Raw genomic sequence first — 14591 nt, 5'->3', positions numbered from 1 at the left:
ACTCTACAAAAACAATTTAAGCTTCCAGAGTACTCTAATTTAATGTCTAGGTCTTCCAATATTAAAAATACTATTGGCAGAATATAGCCTGCAATACTATTTTAATGTTCTGATGCCTCTCTTATAGTAGTTAAAATTAGCCCCTTTATTATTGATTGCACCATAATTAAGTTTTGGTTGTTTGGGTTTTTTTTCCTATGCACGTGATATGGCTTTTCTGTTGAGTCTTTTTTTGGGGTTTTCTTCAACTTCAAACCAGTTAGAAATAGATTACAGCACTGCAGCTGTAGTAGAATAGAGAAAAGAAAGAGGAATGTCTCCATGCAAATTCACAAGCAGAGGGAACACTTTTTAACAACTTAAAAACCAGCTGCACAACTAATTAGCCAAAATATTGGGGTATTTTCCTCTTGAAAAAATAAAGAAATACTCAATTTTACACCCACGTGTGCCCATCTCCTAACTTTATGTGCCTTACAGTTTGGAATGGGATGATACTATCTCTGTGAATTTAACTATTTAGATAAAGCGGAAAGAAGTCAAATCACAACAAAGATGGAGTAGAAATCTGTATGGATCTAGGAGTAATTCAGGAAGCAAGGCCTCAGACAGGAAGAGAAAAAGAAATACTGACGTAGCAGAAGTAAAATAAAGGAAGATGGTTGTAAATATATTTCTGGAGGGTAAGGGGAAAGACACAGATTGCTCATTTTTTGGCCTAATGAATAAACCATTTTAGTTCCTCCCCCCTTATGCACCTGCTGCTTTGAAAAGCCCCTTCCACAACCAACAACTGAACAGCAAATGCTGCACAATGACTCAAACGTTGCTGGAGCCATGCCAGCAAAAATTACCACTCTTCAACCAAGATAAACATCATATTACTTCATTACCCTTTTAAAACATATGCAAATTAAATCCATTATTCTTTTTTCTTACAGAAATGAAGTTCCTTTGGCTGGAATTCAACAGCTCCCTTTGTCATCATTGACCATGAATGGATGAACTTCATGTAGATGATGCCCATTTCCCATCTTTGAATCAAACATTAATACCATTTGACAGTAATAAATAACATTTATCACAATAGGGATCTACTAATGATTTTCCCACTAAGCTGGCTCATCAGAACCTATCAGCTGACAACTGCATAAATGAGATTAGCATAACAGCTGCCTATGACAAATGTATCTAAATCATTTTAATGCCAGCTAGCTCTTTGATCTCCCTATCACGTTGTTGCCAAAACTAAATCCATTTCTTCAAGATACATGTTGTTTATTACAGATACATGTGTATATTCCACACCATTATGTACTCAAGAGAGTTCAGTAATTAAAAGAATTAAAAATACTGATTGGATAGTGCCACTATAATGTAAACTCACAACACTGCACGTCAGAGCAGCATTCCACAGCCTACTTAATTCCCCACATCCCACCCTGAATTGTAGGATTTAGTGTTTAATAGCTGTTTGTTTCTCTGTAACAAAATACATGTTTTAACATAAATAAGTGTATTAGCTTCTCTCTCTATTGCTTACAGAAGCATAATTTTCATACAATTTAAACTAATTCCCAATAATATGGGACTTGGTTCCATGCACACATCAAAGCAGCAATTCACTGTGTTTGTAAAAATACAAAATTGACAAGGAAAGAAAACCTTGCTAGTAGAGAAATCTGTTTGGGTTTTAACTGCTACTACAAGCAAGACCTATAAGACTGTTATGCAAACTCATGAAAACAGATTTCAGCCTGAACTCAAGGTCAATGGCTTTTTTTCCACCTCTACAAAAACGTTGTTTAAAAGCACTCTAACTTCCAAACACTTTGGCAGGTGACAGTCAATGAAATCCTCTACCTGAACACAAGGGAAAAAATGCCCTCAGGGGCTTCAAAATCCCAGTGAGATTCACAATCATGTCCTCTTCTGTTTCCCCAAGATATTTTCAAATATTTTTGAAATGCACTAAAAGTGTTAAAAAATGTGTCTATTTGAATATATTGGTACCTAGACCTTTCCAAAGACTGACCCTCCTCCTCAGCCGAATAATGTTGAAGCCACCAATTTGAAATTTGCAGTAGAATTGCCAATGACTTTAAGTTTATATTAAGCTTTTGATGACTTGACATATAAAGTATCATCAGCCATGCCTACACTTGAGTGCCCTTGATTTAAAAATCTGTATTCACGCCTTTCATGCACTATGTAGTTTTATGTGCATTTATTTTGTAGGTTTGTAGAGATTTGCATTTGTTTTCCCATCAGTGTTTTCAGGTGAGTTCTACACAGAAATATTCATAATTGTTTGTACTTGAATCATCTTAAGGGCTATTCAGTGAATAGATAAAAGACAAACTAGGTATGTGTGCTGCATTTAAAATTACAAAAACACATATCCATTTACACAGTCAGCTAAGTAAATTCTAGAACATGAGTTTGGCTTCCACTGAAAAACAATACTGGAACCAGAGCTCAGGTCTCCTAGAAGTAGGATCAGTTCATGGAAAAGGTTTCTAAATGAGAACTTTGGAGGTATTGCAAAAGCATGGAAAATGTGCAAGTAGGAGAACTAATGAGATTGCAAACTGAGAACTGTTAAAGTATTCAAGTTATAATGCTTTGTAGCAAATATCTTGTTTTCAGTGCTGTAACATTCACAGGCACTTCATTCTTTCTTGCATTTCAATTAAAATTCATGGGATGTTTTCTCCACATATTTTTCAAGTATGCCTGCATTTTTCATATCTTTGAAAAATTTCTGGCCATTATTTTTCATGTAAAATGGACAGAATCTATGGTCTTTTGTCCAGGGCTTTTGTCTTGTGAAGCAGGCCATTTTTCATGGATGAAACTGAGGCACACACTTTCAGTTTTGACAGCATTTCTTATCATTCCCCACAGTTAGCATTGTCAACTTTCATTATTTAATTCTGAAGTACAAGGAAGGCTGATTTATACCCATGATGTATAATTACAGGCAGATGGAGTGCTTGGAAAGTAGAAACACTGAATTAGGGCTGTAGTAAGTGCCTTTGAGCTTCTTGTGAAAAGTCCTGTCTATGCCACCAGCTAAAAACAAAAGCCAAACAATTTAAACTAAATTAATTCATGCTGTTGTAAGCACTGAGTTAATGAAAGTGAATACAAAACTAATAAAGTACATTGGTTGTGGTTGTGAGGTAATTTAAATTGTTTTTAAGTACAAATGCTGAAATGTGTTTGTATTAATCAAAATCATATTTGAATGTGCTCATGGTCAAAAGCCTTTTTTTTTAACCTCCACTTCACTTGAAATCATTTTGACACAAGTCCACTCTGCATTTTGAAGAGAGAAGTGCTTTCTACAGTTCTTTCATATGATAATATACAGTATATTTTCAGCTGTCTTTTTAAAGTTTAAACAAATGGAAGGCTTATTAAGAAGATATCATAATTACATGCAGCTATTTTACCAGCTCTTATCTGAAGCAAAAGCAAGCAATTAGTTGAGAACATAAATTCATTCAAGACATTTACTGAACATGAGGGAATAGACCAGCAGGAGAAAATAGGCCCATTTTACTGTTTCATCTTCCCTGCAGAAGTAAACTTATTCTAGCAGATTTAATGACACCTACAAAATAGCTTTTTTTTTTTTTTTTTTTTAAATGAACTAGTATTTCAGAAGGTTTTGAGACTCCTTAGCAAACATACAAAAAATAAAAATTAAAATCCCCCCAGTATCCTTAGATTGTGTTCAGCTACTTTGACAAACAGTAAGGAGTTACTCTTTTAATAGGCACAGAAAACACCACTGGAGCAAGTGATAACCAGTTCTCAGCAGCAGAAATCTAAGCCCACTGCTGTCCTGACAGGCCATATTGCTTTCAAATTATGGCTCACTGAAAAGTAATCACTAATAAATTAAAATTTAAAAAAAATCTGCTTGGAGCTGAATGCAGACACCAAAAAGGAAATGTTAGGAACAGTATTAGGTTTTATTTAATTTTTCTCTGCCTTTTAAGCATTTTATTCCCTAGAGTGATGATCACCACAGCCTCCAGGCCCAGGCATCCAAAACATTTCACATATGTTTAACATTAAGCACTCGAATACATGTATTGAAGACTATAGAAGCACTTATAAGCTTTAAAACTAAGAGACCTGGTTATAAATGACAGCCTGGGAGGGTGAGAGGGAGGAAACACTCCAGGCCTTGAGTTGCTACTTGAGTTGTCCCAATCATGGTGGTGATGTGCACCAAAAGGTTATTCCCAGGCACAGCAGTGACTTCCAGTATGCTAAAACCATGTCCCAGATGAACCTCCTGGGAGATTGCAGCTGACCAGATTTAAGGTGCTGACCTCCAGAGGGCAGGGGCTGATGAGGGCAGAAGGGACAAGACAGGGGATGAAAAACTTCTTCATTGCCACATGACAGCTTCATTTCAAGCTCTGTGTTTCAGACATTAACATTTCTGTCATAACAAAAAACTTAATTAAGGAAGGGAAGAGGGAATGAAGTCCAAGGTTCTTAATGGTTACTCCATTACAGTTGGGTTCCAGAATTACTAAAATCCTTCACTGGACTTCTGGACATTCTCAGATGATCTGATTCCCAGATCATCTGAGACAGCTCTTCAGGTTCATAAATTATCATTTTGTTAATACAGAGCTCACAGAGGTGATTTTTAAGTCCCAAAATGCAATCAATACATAGTGGTTACTTCATATGCTAAATTTACTTTTTAATAAACCCTTTTAATGATTAAAAGCCAAACAAAGATAACTTAAGACACATATCAAAAGTATTCCCTGCTCTGCTTTTGTTTTGTAGGTAAGCAGGAAAAAAAGTAGAAGAGTATTGGAAACAAGATTTTTTTCCCCTATTCTTACTGGAAACATGGATAGCAATTTCTCATGCATTTAAGATAACACCTACATGCAAATCTTCTTTCTCTAAAAAGAATAAAAAATATTTGTGCTAGAATATGCTGATGTTTTATAAACTACTAGAAAAACAACTGTTTTTCTAGCAGAAGCATTTGTCAGCCACCTAGGCAGAGAAGTATTTAATCTTTCTGCAGTTCCGTTCACTGGTAAAACTCAGTAATATTAATTCACTATTGAGGAACAGTCTAATGACTTTTTTTTTCCCCCTCTTGTCACCAGTTGGGCTTTGAATTTTTCTTTTAATGAATGCAACATAATTCATGCATAGTCACTACTGAACCCAGCAAATTCATAATTAGCGACAATTTTGCACCTGCTGTTATGGGTAGATGCTATTCACTTTAATTTGATACCTTGATTATTCATTGGAAACTTCAGGAGACTCCAATTATCTTACACATTTCCTGAAAAGAACATAAAATCAAAAACCGAAAAAATGTTTTTGAAAACTTTCTAGTAATGAAGACACTAACCCTGCAATACACCCATACTGGCTAAATATGCACACACATTGCATTGATGAACATCATCCCCAAGATAATGGTAATTTTTCATATGTTTACAAATATACATTATGGTTAAATTTAACCGTATTTTTAAATTAGGCTATTAGCTAAAGCTGGAATTATTATGGTTATTTTTATGCAATAATTGATCCTGCTATTCTATGAGTGCCTGCCTGCCTCTGATATCAATCCAACTACACAGAACCTTCCTACCACGTGGCACTTCTTGTTCCAAATTCCAGTAGGTCTTTGTTCCTGAAAGAAGGAACATATTGCACATATAAGAACTGAGCACAGACTGTGCTGTTTGCATGTGTCTTCATCTCCCTGGTCCATATCCTACCACACGCAAAGAAACCAGACATATTTGGCCATTTAAACATGGTTTTGTTCTCTAAACCTATCTTCCAATAGACTTCCCATATTTTTTTTCAGAAGCCTAAAAGCAGTAGGACTTTCAAAAAGAAGAGTGAGGGAATGAAACCAGCCTGTATGGACATAGCAAAATGGAAACAACTGCCCTGCTAGTCCTGCAAGTGTTTTATAAACCAAACAGTCTGGGGGCTAACAACATTTCTGCACTGGAACTGCTAAAAAGAACAGAGCACATTTGACACATGCTGATGAACCTGATTACCTTCCAGGAAGAGCTGAAAACATACCAGAAACTGTTCCCAAAAAGAGGCTGGCATGTGGAGAGTTCTAGACTGGATCAGCCATTAAACAGTTTATAGAGTATAAAATGTGAGTCTCAAGACATTTTCAATTCTGCCTCACCCTTCAGCATTCAAAAGACTAAACACACACACACCAGCTAGCCCCTGCTAGCTGGTGACTGCATCTATTATCAGGCCCTCTGCTGTTTTGGGTGGTTTTAACATCAGCCGAATTGGTGTTTCCTGCCTAGTCAAAGCTTTTTATCTTTTACTTTAGAAAGAAACAACATTGCATGGTATTACTAAAGAGAATAGTCCTTCCTCCTCCCACCCCACATTAACAAAAAAAAAAAAAAAAAAAAAAAAAAAAAAAAATAAAAAAAAAAAAATTGAAAGCATTTCTGCTCTTGCTTGGTCCTGAAGCAAGGTTTTCCTGACTCAGCTTCCATCCTTAATAAGCAGCCTAATGGCTCTCAAGATGATTGGCATTACAGTTATAGACTGAGTTCACTATTAGAATATTCATGGAGAATGCTATTATTTTAGAGTTACAGAGATATAATGGGAATTAGACAATAAGCACATTCAAGAATTTCTTCCAATACTAAAGAAGTCACTATAAGTAGATACAGAACTATCAGCACACATGAGCACTGAATGAGCTTTTACATAAATTTTCAGTTCTGGGATCTCCAAATTAGGAGGATTATAAAGTTCTTAAATGGATACTGATGCCATTGTCAATAAGGGACGTTGCTCAGGACCACTGCCTCCCAGTAAACTAGTACAACAACATCACTTAGGCCACAGAATTCACCTCGTGATATTCTCACCACAAGGCAATCCTTTCTGGGACAATGCAGTCATGCAAAGAGCTGAATTTGCCCCACACAGCTGCCTATGTCTGCAGGCAGCTAACAAAGCCCTCAAATCCTCCAAGACACACCCTGAGCTCATTCCAGAGCTATGGAGGACTTTCTGTGAGGGTATAAAAACAAAAGGACATTTGCCCTGTGGGGTTCTTGCAGCCAGACTGAAGTTGGGTTGGCCATGCAAGCCAAGGCCCCTCAGCTGCTCATGGCATCTTGTCTCTATCACCCCTGGTACAAACCTCACCTCCTGCCAGCTGTAAAGGACAGCACAGGATTTATTCTATATAAAACAGTGGTTTCCTTAAGAAGAAAATTCACAGGTTCTACAGTCACACTTTTCAGCCAGCCATGATATCCTGTGCTTAATTTTTTTTTCTATCCAGAACAGTATTTGGGACCTTAAAATAACAGTTAAACCTGATGAAAGAAGGAACTATGTGTATGAATATCAATCTAAAGTAGCAGTTTGTGCTTGCATGCTCAGTATTATGAATTTAAGTGTCACATAGGAAATAATTTGCTTTCTTTTTGTTTCAATGGATGACTACAGTGAGCATAGACTCACTGAATACAAAAGAAAACACCTGCATTCATGGAACTTGCTCTTCAAGCTAATAATAAATCTATTTAAAAGTGCTTTCTGCTGACTCAAGGATTGACAATATGTATTTAAACTCAGTTTTAGCATACACCAAAAAAGCCATGAATGTCACATCTTAAATTCTGTCATGATGCTAGAATTTAAGCTCACTTTATTTCTGATCTGGACTATAAAGATGAGAAAGGTTTAAGAAACTCCTCAGGACACAGGGAAATCACCATCTTTGTTGCTGTAAAATAGCCATGGATATGTCTTTGGGAGAAATATCTCCATCCATTTTCAATCATGTAAACATGTTCAAACCTATGGAAGAAAGACAAGCTGCTTCTCCCACTTCATCTGTTGTACAAAAAGATGCTGCTTTGTCTTTAGAGCTCTGCTGATGCTGCTTTTAGCAAGCCAGTGCTCCATTGTTATTACTGTCTTTTCATTTGCCTCTAGGGGCCGAAAGGATGGTGCAGATGGTAAACAAACATGCTTTATGGTCTTGGAGCTTAGACTGAGAAATTCAGATTTGCTTTTCATTTCTGGAAGGCAACTAAGCACAGAAATTACTCAAAATTATTATCAAACTGCTTCTAAGTCCTGTGCAACTCCTCTGTGATTGCACTACCTAGCAGAGATGCCTCCTCTCAGTTTCCTGAAGTGACTGACAAGTATAAAAAATTCTTTATGTACCAGAGTATTTCATTCTGCTTACATGGTATTGATACAAGATACTGTTCTAATAAATTAAATTTTTAAAACCTGAATCCTTTTATCATATACATAAGATATTTCACATAAGTTGCATGGTCCTGAATTTGCATATACCAGTCCAGTTTACAACTTGAATAAAGACTAAGTAGACATCTCCTGCCATCCTGTAGCTAGCTGTTCTCAGTTCTATCAGAAACCTTGATCACCCTCAAAGGCAAATAGTTTGAATTCTACCAACAGTTACATCCCTGTCTGACCAACAGAGATCCAAGCATCAGTGTGTGTACAGACACATCATTTGAGAACATGCTTTCCTAAGGATCCTGCAAGATAGGAAACAAAGCATTAAAATGTGGTGGCAGTGAGAGCAGCAAACTAAAACACCAAACTAAAACACCAAACTAAAACACCTACAATCATTCAGTTTTACAGCTAGATTTACTCAGCCAGCATATAACCCACCACATCTGCAAATATGCAGCTCTGAAGGGAGTCCCAGCAAAACTCCAAGACAGGCAGGTGGAACACAAGTGCCAGACATGGTGCAACAGCAGCTCCTCCAGCCAGGTATCCCACACTTGGAGCTCACCCACAAACAGCAGGATCTGGCAGCTTCCACCTAGTCAGACATGCACCATGCACACCCCACTGCCTTAGTCTCTTCCCACTTATATATATATATATATATATATATACACACACACATATAAACACACTATGTATATAACTTAAATACTAAAGATGGAGCAAGACTATTTACAAGAGCATGTAGTGACAGAACAAAGAGGAATGGCTTTAAATTGAGAGTATGTTTATATTTGATATTAGGAAAAAATTCTTTGCTCTGAGGTTGATAAGGCACTGGCACAGGTTGCCCAGAGAAGCTGTGGCTGCCCCCATCCCTGCTCAAAGGCCAGGCTGGAAAGAGCTGTGAGCAACCTGGTGTACAGGAGGTGCCCCTGTCATGGCAGGGGGTTGGAACAAGGTGATGATCAAGATCCCTTCCAAATCAATTCATTCTATGATGCTATTGTATACTGTTTTGTGTATATTTAAAAAAAACCACACATCCACACACTACACTTATCACAGCCACATTCCTCTTCCCAACCCCTAGAACCTGTTCACCTCATGAGGGTGCCTTTTTCCCTGTCTTTCCTCTGAAACTGAAACTTGAAAGTTTCAGTCCTCAAAACCTCCACTGTCTCTTTGGGAAGTGGGGAAGGAGAAGCTTGCCCTCAGCATTCCACAGTCACTTGCACATAACTTCAGAGGTGTCACCCAGTCCCAGCACACAAATGCTGAGGCTGCACTGTGTGCCACTTCTTCTGTACACCAGCAGCTCAGCTGTCCTCTACACAGCTTTTCTCTCTAGAAGGCTGAAATTCACGTGGGATGGCTGTGGTTGGCAATACTGTGGAAACTGAAAGGAATTTGAGGAGGGGAGAGATCTGCAGAGTTTGGTTTAGATATCATTAAAATCTCACTGAAAGTCTGTGAACAAAATGTAGATTAGCTGAAAGCGTTATCAAGACTGCACTACTGCTTTACATTTAGTCCAAAATAAATAAAAATTCTTTGGGACACATGAAGGATTTTATTCAAGTATTCATTACCCACACAGAGACATAGACTAAATAGAAAAACCAAAATAGACATTCTTCTTTTGTAACACAACACTAACAAAGTATTTCACAAGCATAATTGCAGCTTCCAAAAATCATCCCCTAGAGCCTTAAAAAAATCCCACAGCCATATAAATTTGTCACAAAGGAAACTGTTTACTCAGTGTCTTGTTTTCTCTCCACCCACTCCTTGAAGTTATTTTCTTTAAAGACAATTTTTGCATATACAATATCATCTTGCTCACCTTTACTTCCTAGACAAATCTAATCAGATATTCTTTTTCACCAGGTATATTTCTGAACATGTACCTTTTTTATATTCTTTAACAATTATGTAAGACAGCACAAGAAGTAGCCATCTGAAGTGAGTTTCTGTATAATTTATGGCACTGATGTCCATCAAGACTCTGAGCCATTGACCACCACCCTGTGGATGCCAACCACATTCTTAACCATGATCTTATCTACTCATCAAATCCATTTTGCTCCAATTTAGAGAAAAAGATGTTGTGGGGGACTGTGACAAAGGCTTTACAGAAGGCCTGTTAAATGGTATCTTGTCTTGCCCACTGGTGTGGTCACTCCATCACAGAAGGCTACTGGGAATTAGCAGCAATGATTTTAGGTACAGCTCACCTCTAATACTAATCTCATGTGTTAAGGATGGACAAATGTAACTTGCAAAATTTAATAACAATTTAATAACAAAATATTTCATGATTGATCATGATACACACCATACTGCAGCATGGGATTGTAAGGGTAGCACAGGAAAATCTGTAATAACAATATAAGGGCACTGCTCAGGGTTCAGTGACTAGAGGGAATAACTAATGAAAAAGGTGGGGGAAAAATATCACAGAAAAAAGGCCACAATTAGGGGTACATTTTGGAATAAAGAATAAAGGCTCAGGAAGAGGTATGTTTAAAGCACATTTAAAAGTGTTTGAAACTTTTTTTATCCTGCTCAAGTCCCAGTTTTTAATGAGATACTACAGATTAAAAGGGGGCAGAAAAAAATTTGAATGAACAATCAGAGGAGTGCTTGAAAACTGGGAACATCTGAGGGGGTTTAGGGAAAAGCTTTCTGTTTTTAACAGAAATCTTGGTTACAAAGGTTGAAAATAGCTTTCACATTTAATATCACTGTTGAAAAGCTGTAATTTCAGCTGGATCTTTCATACAAAACCATGCAAAAGAAAAAGGAAATATTGATCTAATAGCTAAAATACATACATCTTCCTAGAAATACAAAGGCAATATTTGCTTTAGCTCATTTAATGTGATAAGAAAGTACCATAATGACTTGTAGCAATTATAGAAGAGATACTGCAATTTCAAATTACAGAGAAATAATATGTACTTATTTATCAATTCAGCTTCAAATGTTGTCCCATTTATTTGCTCCATGAAAAATGTAGTTTAGATATTGTATGTGCATATATTTTTCGACAGGTATTTCATTTGAAATGTGCCTTGCCTTCATTAGAATACGGCAGAGGCATGAAGTGCATAATCTACAATTCTTATAAGGCAAAGGGCACCTCAGAAGGAGATATTTCAATAGCAAATTGAGCTGGAAGAAAATGTGTCAGTTCAATTCACCAAATTGAAGAGATTTCATTTTAACCTACTTATCTCAATGCTCCATGAGAAAGATTTAAGAACAGATACAACAATAAACCCACCAGTAAAAAAATTAGATTCTCAGATGCTAAGCATTCAAACCCAGCTCTCATGGTATTATTTATCAGCAATTTTAAAAGATCTGAGCTCTTTGAAATTGTTCTCTACTTTAAATCATAACATCTTAAGGAAAACTTATCCTCAGACCTCAAGATCTTGGAGATACTTGATATCAGAGTTGAAAGCTTTGCAAGTAAAGCCAGCAGTAATATCTGTCATGATATCCAGCATTTTTCATGGTATTACTTCCAAACTCTCTTTAGGCAGTGTATTGAGAAACTTATTCACTATACAGGCTACTTCAAAATTCTGTATTTTAATCATACTCAAATCAGATATCATTCCCAGAACTGTAGAACAAAGCTTAACCCTACCTAATCTGGCAAAAGCATTCAAAGCCTCTACCAAATATGTTCATTGACTATAAACAGCATACTGCTCCTCTCGGGCTGGCCAGCACACACAGACCTGCGTTGGGAAGCAATGGATTTTCTTGTTTGGCAGAATGTACAATCCTGTGAGAGGAAATACAGCCAACACTGCATGAAGAGAGTTTGGAAGGGACAAAAACCAGGGAAGAATTAGAAATATACAAGTTTCTCAGTTAAAAACCTCAAATTTCTGCCTTGTTTTTAGTAAATAAATACAAATTAAAGAAGTTATTGAAATAAAATTTTACAATGTGTGACATAAGGTGGAAAAAGAGTCTCAGAAGCTCCTTGGGAAAAGCATATTAAACAGGGATTAGAAGATAAGAGATTTAAAGATGAGAGAGCCTGGAACAAAAATACAGAACATCACAACTGTAATACTAACTCTGCCAGTATTATCACATTGCCTTTGTAAAATCATTTAACTCCCACTTGGAGAAGTATCTCTACTTTCTGTGGGTTCTCTTCCTGACTCCCAATAGTTTTAAACACTGCCTGAATTTGTGTGAAGCCCATACAATGCAATCAGTATGTTGTTATGCTGTCCCAGAGCCCACAGCAAAGTTCTTTTGTGCATCTCTTGACTGTTGAAAGAATGTGAAGGGAAAAAAAAGCAGTCCCAGAAGACTGAGATTTAAACACATGTTTAACACCACTAGTTACACATAAAAAACATCCCACAAGGATCATCTCTATTAAAATTCTAGTCACAGCTCACATTAAGCCAGCTTACTCTTTTCTATTAAATAAATAAATTACTTGAACTCAGGAACTGTTTGTAAATTTAAATACTATTTCTTTGCAGAGCTTTTTCATTGTTACTGTAAGCATTGGTCTTGACAAAGACTAAATTACAGTGTTAGGTAGGTTTTTCCTCTTTCCATTGGGAACAGCAGACAGCTAAGGGAAAGGGAGAGACAGCTGTTAGAAAAGTCTGAAATTGTGTCACTCCAGATCTTGTTTTTGTCTTTATTCTCCAAGTTCTGTCTTTTATATTATTAATTATGTGGCTGTATGATCATGATAATGTGCTATGGCATTTCATTCCAAGAGACCAACCACAGAGCCTACTCAAGACACCTGCACAGTCTGGTGGCTGCTTATAAACACCAGACTTTACTAACCAGTGCAGCCAGGTTATTGAAAATAGGTACAGAGTCAATAAAAAAATCTTCTCCATTCATTCTCATCACAGAAAAAATAGTGAACTTATCAAGTGTCATGAATTATGGAGTAGATTCAATTCCTTCTACAGCTTAAACAATAATTGTGATACCACCTCTGCACAGATTCGTAAGGGTCTTTCAAGACCAGTGGAGAGCCATGACACAAACATCCATTTATGCAAAGTCTGGTAGATAAACTTTAACCTCCCTAAGCTGAACAGGTTAATACAGTGCATCACCTGTTATGTGCATCATCTCAATTCGTTCAAAACTCAAAAGCTGAAGGACAGACACAAAAAACTCCTGCATAATTCACAAGTCTGGAAGCATAACTGTACACTGTCCATCCCTCCATGAAGAACAGATTTAAACACAATTCTGTAACATATTGTAAGAAGTATGAAAAACTGAGCTACCTTTTATAAGCTATATTTTATTTATGAAAATGTAGATTCATATTTTATTACCTGAAAGAAAACTACAGTTCAAAAAGACGACAGAAAAGGGAGCAAGTCTAGGAATAAAGGAAACACATGCCAAAGGTGCTACTGTGGCTCATCAACACAGAATAAATTAGTAAATTATCTTCACTAAAACAACCTCTACAACTTCAGCTCACTAAAGACTAAATGTAATATACCAAGAGAGCCAGAGGGAAAAATCCTAAAGACTTTGAGAATCTTTTATTTTCCATAGTATTTTCTGAACAGAATAGTGGAGTAGTCAGTAACATTTTATCATGTAACATGACATTTAGGAATAATGCCAGATAACAGAAAACAGTATAACAATGCAATAGCACACAAAACTTAAAACAATTCTTTTCTCTTAACAGCTTTTATAGATTTTCACACCTATGCTTCATCAAGACACAACAGATACACAAAAAGGAGTATAAAGTGAAAAATGGAACACACAACAACATACTGGTATGTTTTGCATTTAGTTTTGGGAAAGAGCATGCTTGCTTTTTTAAGATTCAACAATGGAATAAAGATAAAATTTAAATACAGCTTCTTTGTTCAAAAACACTTACAACTGCTATTGCAGTAACACAATGCAAATATGCTGGCTGGCAGCAGGAGACAGGATTTCCCCAAACCTGCAGTTTTCCCATACCTCATTCAAATGTATGTTCTTAGTTGCACAGACAGAGTTCTTTTTAAAATTGTATTTAAAGTTTCTTGTGAAATACAGTCTTATTAGGAAATCCTTCTTGTTCACAAGATATAGAACATAGTGCCCACAGAAACATTCCAATTATAGTCCACAATTTCATTCTGTTTGTAGTACAGGCTTTCTGACACATTCCATTTTTGTTTTAATTATTTGATTCTGAGGAACAGAATTCTCAGATTTATTACTAAGGTGGACTCCAAAGGCAATGTTATTATAAGGTCTAACAGGTGACT

The sequence above is a fragment of the Pyrgilauda ruficollis genome, unplaced genomic scaffold, assembly GCF_017590135.1.
Source record: "Pyrgilauda ruficollis isolate IOZ18807 unplaced genomic scaffold, ASM1759013v1 scaffold13, whole genome shotgun sequence".
In the NCBI taxonomy this organism is placed as follows: domain Eukaryota; kingdom Metazoa; phylum Chordata; class Aves; order Passeriformes; family Passeridae; genus Pyrgilauda; species Pyrgilauda ruficollis.
This window is presented reverse-complemented; position numbering follows the sequence as displayed.